Source organism: Haemorhous mexicanus, chromosome 4 (assembly GCF_027477595.1).
Source record: "Haemorhous mexicanus isolate bHaeMex1 chromosome 4, bHaeMex1.pri, whole genome shotgun sequence".
In the NCBI taxonomy this organism is placed as follows: domain Eukaryota; kingdom Metazoa; phylum Chordata; class Aves; order Passeriformes; family Fringillidae; genus Haemorhous; species Haemorhous mexicanus.
Window position 1 is genome coordinate 77,838,748 of NC_082344.1, and position 6,728 is coordinate 77,845,475.

The 6,728-nt window shown below is 52.7% G+C and overlaps 1 long non-coding RNA gene across 2 annotated transcripts; it reads left to right on the forward strand.

Annotated features, from left to right (window-relative positions):
- Positions 1-288: 288 nt before the first annotated feature.
- On the forward strand, positions 289-5,407 carry LOC132326868 (uncharacterized). Of its 2 annotated transcripts, XR_009486346.1 has the most exons (4): positions 289-776; positions 1,060-1,916; positions 2,561-2,670; positions 2,860-5,407. It is a non-coding gene; the product is annotated as an uncharacterized LOC132326868 (long non-coding RNA). The 2 variants fall into 2 exon arrangements; XR_009486345.1 differs by having other exon boundaries at positions 294-1,916.
- The last annotated feature ends 1,321 nt before the right edge of the window (positions 5,408-6,728 follow it).

Below are 6,728 nucleotides of genomic sequence, written 5' to 3' on the forward strand. Positions count from 1 at the left end.
GGGAAAATCATGGGCTTCCACGTAAGAATGGTCGGAGAGAAACTTGGAAGTCTTGCAACTTGTTAATGACTCATTCTGACCGGGCATTTGTCCTCTCAGTGCCGCAACCCTCGGCGCTCCCCGTGCGAGGGCCGAGCGGGCTCTGGCCGTGGCTCGCCGCTGTCACCTGGTGGCGCGCAGCGGCACTGCAGCGGGGACCGAGCGCACGCGCGTTTTCCAGCGGAAGCCCTTTGTACGTGGGAATTAACGGAACCCCCGTGAGCATGCGCGCTGCTGTGGCCAGGGAAGCGCATGCGCAGCGGCGTGCCCCGCGCGGAGCCGGGGAGGCGGTGCGGGGCCAGGGCCGCCGGGCAGAGCCTTTCTTGCGAAACGAAACCTGGGTTTTTCCTGGGAAACAAACCCTGCAGCTTCCCCGGCCCCGTGGCGAGGGGGGAGCAGCGCCTGAGCAGCTGGGGCGCAGGGAGGACGCGGCTGGAGGCAGAGCTTGCAGGCTTCTCACATTTAAAGGAACGTGAAAAGCAGGAGGAGAGGTGGTACAAAACCAGTGTGGGTGCTCGGGCAGGTGAGACGTGACTCAGGGGAAGGAGTCGCTTGCCTGAGCTCCTGCAGTTCCACTTACCTCTCTCTGTGAGAAGTTTCCCGTTTGGAGCTGGGCTTCAAAAGGAAGGAACTTGAAACTGCTTCTTCTGATAAATACTTAAGTATGGGAGGCCATATGGAAGCTCAGTGCCGTAAGCAGCCAGTAACTTGCACGGATATTTTAACCATTAAAAAAGGTGATTTGTATTCCCTCTGGGCACAAATAACTTGGCTGTCCCATGTAGAATCCACTGAGGCTGTGAATTGCAATCCAGAGCATATTGCGGCTTCTGGTTGCTCGGGGCTGTGGGGTATGTTGTTCAGAAAACATCCCAGGCTGTCTGCCCCGGGTCTGCATGTGCAGTTCCTCAGAGTGGGAAAAGGCCAAGGGGCTGGTGGGAAGGGCTTCCTCCCAGGCCTGGGCATCCTCAGGACACCTTAAGTTTGGTTTTTAAATGTTTGTTTTCTTTTGTTTCCCAGCCCACGGCTAAGCTGGAGAAAAGGTGGAGAGAGTAGCAAGTGGGACTCCCATATTTAGATCCATCCTTGGATTCCAGGTGCTCCCTGTGGGTCTGTGCTGCCTAAGGGAAGGAGATGTTGGGAGTACCTGTTTGTTCTCCTGCTGAGCTTGGAGGAGACACTGAGCAGGAAATTGCAGGGAAGCTGCACTTGTGTAGTGACTGGAGGAGAGGCATCTTGCCCCATGTGCCGTGGTCATTTCCCCTTTGGGTCCTGGTTTCCCTCTGTGTCTGTATCCTTCTGTCCTTGCCCTGTGTCAGGCACTCTTCTCTGTCCTTCTCCATGCCTCACTTGTGTTTCTTTTTATTCTCTGTGGTGCTCCCCGTGCCATTGTTCCTCACCGGATCCTTGTGTCCCGTTGTCCCGTTCCCTGTTCCTGTTCCTGCTCTTTTTTAATCCTCTCTGTTATGCTGCCCATCCTTTTTTTTTTTTTTTTTTTTTTTTTTTTTTTTTTTTTTTTTTTTTTTGGCAGGGGAGGTTTCCAGTTTCCTCCTGCACCCCATTCTTCCTTTTCTTCCTGTGTCCTCTCTGCTGTCACTCCCTCTCTCTGTCCCACTCCTGTGACAGCGAGGCTGGGGAGGAACCTCAGCCCTGCCGGGGGCTGTCCCCCCTTTCTTGTTGCAGCAGAATCCCCTTCTGGGGGGATGTACATGTGGAAAGGGCTCCAAGGAAGCGCTGCGCTGCTCTCCAGGGCAGTTGGACTCGTTCTGTGCCTTCTTCGGGGGTGAGGAAAAGGGGTTGAAGACTCGGGGCTCTGATGCCATTTGGGGCACCCCAAGGTCCCTGGAAGAGCGAGCCACACTGCGGTGGAAGAGCAGGTGAGTGGGGAATGGGGGGGGGGGGGGAGGGTCAAGCTCAGTTGTCCTTCCCCAGAGGGACCCAAAGCTGCCAGAAATTTCACAGGGAGGGGTTGGTATAGAATGCTAAAACCTGTCAAGTTTTTCATTTTTATAGGTATTGGAAAATAATAGGAATTTATCTCTAAATTCTTTTGGAAAGAAATCCTCTCTCTATCTACTCATTTGTATACAGGAATGTAGGAAACTCTGACTAGAGACGGGTAGTAGTTTTGAAAATAAAGCCATAACGTTTTTATCTAGGAATGAACAAATGAAGTGCCCTGAAACCGTAAGAACAGCTGCCCGGGCTGAAGGGAATGGAAAGGGCTCTCCGGCGCCTTTTGCCTCCGTTCTCTGCCCGCCCCTAAAGCGCGCCGCAGCCCCGGGCTGAGCTCGGCGGTACTGCTGCCGCCTTGTGGACAGAGAGCGGTACTGCCGCCCCGCCACCCAGCGCCAGTTCTCCTTCCAGTTGTAAAACCGCAAACATCGCAGTGTTCCTCTGACACCAGCGGAGTCAGAGCTGTAGGTGGCCTTGGCCTCCCTTAGGCCCTCATGTCAACTTACTCTGAAACATTAGGGTGAGATTATTCTACCTATTGAACAGAGGTACCTTTTCCTTACAGGTGCTTGTGCCGTAGTTTGGATTCTGCTTCCTAACATTTCTAGTGTGACAGAGTTTACCATAGAGACAATCTGCCAGGAGACAGCACTTTGGTGGGAATGGCCGCCCTGGGTATGTATTCTGAACTCCTTCCAAATGTTAGGTTTGAAGTATTTCTTATCTCAGGAAAACAGCAGTCTTTTGCATCTGTGTATCAGGTGTTGAAATTTTGGGTTCGGTTTCTTGAATCATGAATATCATAGGATTCCTCCCAGATGACAGCTGCCGGGAACAATGGCTCTTCTTGGTCTTGGATTTCAGGGGCTGTCTCCAAAGTGACCTACAGACATTGGAATGGAAATCTTTATTTACTGTGTAAAAGAATCACTCCACGAAGCATCAGCCAGGGTCTAAATGTCCCATTCTGCCTTTTAAGAGTACCAGCATCACGTGATTTTTCTCATATTAAAGCTTCTGTGGAGTCGGATCTGCCTGGCCCTTGAGAGTTGTGGATCTCCCGTGAACTGCTCTTGCCAGAAGGGCTTGCTGAGTTTTCCATTGTGTGGAAAAGAGATCCCATTTGGAGCCTGAAGCCTCTGTTTCCTGTGGGATTTCCACTAGAATTGCAAACTTTGCAGGATTTCTTATAGCAGAAATTTTCTGGGAACTAGGACTCTGGCTGGATTTGGGTCCTGGGACTCTCAAGTTAAGTGACCTTGAGACAATAGGGCATGCAGACTTCCTTGCTGTTGAAAAGAGCTATCGTTTGCACCCAGGAGCCACGGTCTTAATGGGGGCTCTTAAATTTGCAAATGTCTCAGGATTTCTTCTAAATAAATGGTGCTAAGAAGATCTGGCTGGCTTTGGACTTAGAGGTGCTTCCTCTGAATTGGAAAGTGTTTCTGCATATGCAAAATAGCCCTTGCTGTGCAGCTAATCAGCTTCAAAGTACCATCAAGTTGCTGCCCCTGCAAGGATTTTGGCAGAGCCTGGTTGTAGTGTCTCCATTCCGCTCCACCCCCCTTAGCAGGTGCTTATGGTTGTATGGGGAATCAGCGTGGAACATGCCAACCCAGTTCCATCCTGAGAACAGCACCTGTATTTTACCCTAAAATTTCTGTCCCGTTATAGCTCCTGTTAGGATACAAATGTAACTTCTCAGTTTCCTCTGATTTTACCCCATTATCTTTCCATACAAACATTGCTCCACTCTCTAGAGGATTATTGTGAGCAGATGTGAGCTCTGCTGTCCCTTTGGACTGAGAAAGACAGAGGGATTTTCCCAAGTTCCTTTTGCACCTGTCCTGCACGTGTTACAAATCCTCAGTCTCCTGCAGTTTTGTGGATGAGTCACATGTAAAACAGCACAACTGGCTGGCATGCTCTGCTCATGAGAGGAGATGAGAAGAATCCTTCTGCTCACACCAGACCTGCAGCTGCCAAACCTCACCAAAGCACCTGAGGAGCCCCCAGGGACTGATGGCACAGAAGGGAGGTGATGGAGCACAGCACAGCAGGCAGCCTGCCCTCCATCTAGGTGTGAAGAAGGCAGGGCTGGAATCTGTCAGCAACATCCCACCAGGTCTGGCTCATGGTGCCACCCCGAGGGTTTCCCCTGCCTTTGGGCAGTCCCAGCTGTTGCAGCTCACTTGACAGAGACCCACTGTCTATCCTGTGCTTGGCTGCTCTGGAGAGGATGAAGCCGAGGACAGCAAAGGTTGCCTTCACAGCCCCTGACTGCAGGCGGGAGGGAGGGCGAGCTCTGTCACCTTGGGAAGGCATCCGCAGACTCACTGCTGCCCATCTCTGGAGCCTGGCTCCATCGGGGGATCGTGGTAAGGACAGCAGTGCTCACCTAACTTTGCACCTGAGGTCAGCTTCAGGATCTTGTCATACTATGGGAGAGCAGAGCTTCTCAGTAAACACCAGCTAACACACTCACTACCAGTGTTAACAATAACAATTCTTACCTAAATATTAATACTAATAACATTTATTATGCATCTTATTAATGCTAGTAGAGGCCGGTAGCATTCCTAACGCTGAGGCTTGCATGAAGAACACAAAACTAATTAATGTTACTGATTATGCTATAGTGGTGTTGAAATACTTGGCCTCCACTGCAGCAACCCCACACTTACCTCGATGGCCTCCCCCAGCAGGTCCCGAAGCACCTGGATGCAGATCAGCTTAAGTTTCACTGATGTGATAAACAGAGTTCACTCTTTAAAATTTTTACAAGTTTAATAAAGGATAAAAGGACAAAATAATCCAGCACTGGGGTGCTTTTGACACACAGCCAAAGAGCACAGAGGTAGCTTAAAATCATGTTCACTATATACAGATACATTGCTGGGGTTTCATGCATATTCATTAGCTTATACATTATTCAAACATTCCTTTGAGTTTTTGATGTTTCAGGAACTCTCTTGTTTGATTTTAACCTCTGACCTGTCTGCAGAACATTCTGTAAATTAGGTCTACATATTTTATTTCTTCCTGTAGTTTTATCCTGTTGCTTTACACTTGCTGATAACCCTGATAAGAGTCGATAAATCCTTCCTGGATGCTGGAGCTCTGTTTTTGTCACTGTTATCACTTGGTAGGGACTGTCTGCAGATATAAGAAACAGAATAATTGCTTTACACCACTCTCTGAGTTAGTTACATAGAAGTATTTTAGTTTCTATTTTAACATTTTGCTAAAGCCTACGATATAATATATTTATCACACTACTGTTCATATGAAATATACAGTGCATACATAAACTGGCATAATAAACTATACAAAGCAGTTAAAAGTAAGTATAAGTTGTACCATATCAAAATACTTGTGATGCAAAAAGCTAATCTATGTATGTGAAAGCCAATATTGTTTTATCATCTATAATATCGGACGACTGTGGAGGAAAACGAGCGTGAGCAGCGGGTCCGGAGCAGGCGGAGGGCAGGCAGGGGGGCGCGGGCACTTAACGCTGGCCATGGTGCTGATCTCGGCCAGTCGGGGCAGGCCAAGTCCCCGCAGAAGCGGAAGCGGTGTGCGGGAAGAGGCCCCCAGAGCCCGCAGCGGGCTCTGCACGCCCTCCCCACTCCCCGCTGCCGAGCCCCCTCCTCACCATGTCGCCGCCGCTCCCTGGTCCGCCCTGCTGTCGCAGAGTCTGCCTTTGCGACCCGGAACCACTCCCGGGCTACACCCGCCCCCCCCCGCCCCCTGCCCGAGTGCCAATGGGGCGCTCCGGTAGGGGCTCTGCGGGGGTTTTTTCGCCGGGAGCTGGGCACGAGAGAGGGTCGGAGAAGGGGACGGGGGTCTCGCCAGCGGGACCCAGAGCGCCCGCGGGCCCTCCGAGCGGCGCGGGCTCCGCCCCACGCTCCCACGGGCTCCCAAGCCTGCCAATCCCGCCCTGTCCAATCACAGCCGCCCCTTCAATCCGGGCGCGGTCCCGCCAATCTCAGCCCGTTCAGTCGCGGCCCGACCCCGCAGCCTGGCCCCACTCCCCGTACGCCTGAGGCGCCGCTCCCGCCACCGCCGCTTTCGGAGCCGGCGGAGCTGTGTCCCCGCTGCCGCAGCCTCGGCAGGCGCTGTTGAGGCCAGGAAGGGCGGGCGGCAGCTTCCAGTTGAGGTCTTTGCCGGGATTTCTCCCAGGGAAGCAGGCAGAGGGCGGGGAGCGGGCGGACTCGGCCCCGGCAATGGCGGCGGCGCGAGCCCGGCTTGAGGGGACCGCGGGGGGAATGGGCGGGCTTGGATTGGTGGGGCCGGCGCTGCCTCGGGTTGTGATTGGCTGGCTGGCCCGGCCCTGGGGGATAAATTGCGTGCGTTGAGGCGGCACAGGCGTCAGTTCGGCGGTGAAGCTGGGAGCGGCGGGAGGTGCGCCTGCGCGATTCGAGGAGCGGCGCTGCGCCAGGACGGGACCTCGCGTCAGCTGATCCGGGGAGCGCCGGTGAGCACGGATGGGACGCCTGCGGCGGTATCTGGGGCTGGCGCTGTCCAGTTCTTACCGCCGCACCCTGCGCGGTTCGGGTAGCCGGGGGCTGGAGTGGTGCAGGCGGGGACCGCCCGCTGTTACTGCGGGCTGGCAACTAGATATTTCGCGGGTTTTGGATTTAAAGTAATGTTCAGAATACCGGAAATAAAACTGACCTTTTTGCATTTTTATTACTTTATTTTGTTTTTACTTGTAATAATAATGATTT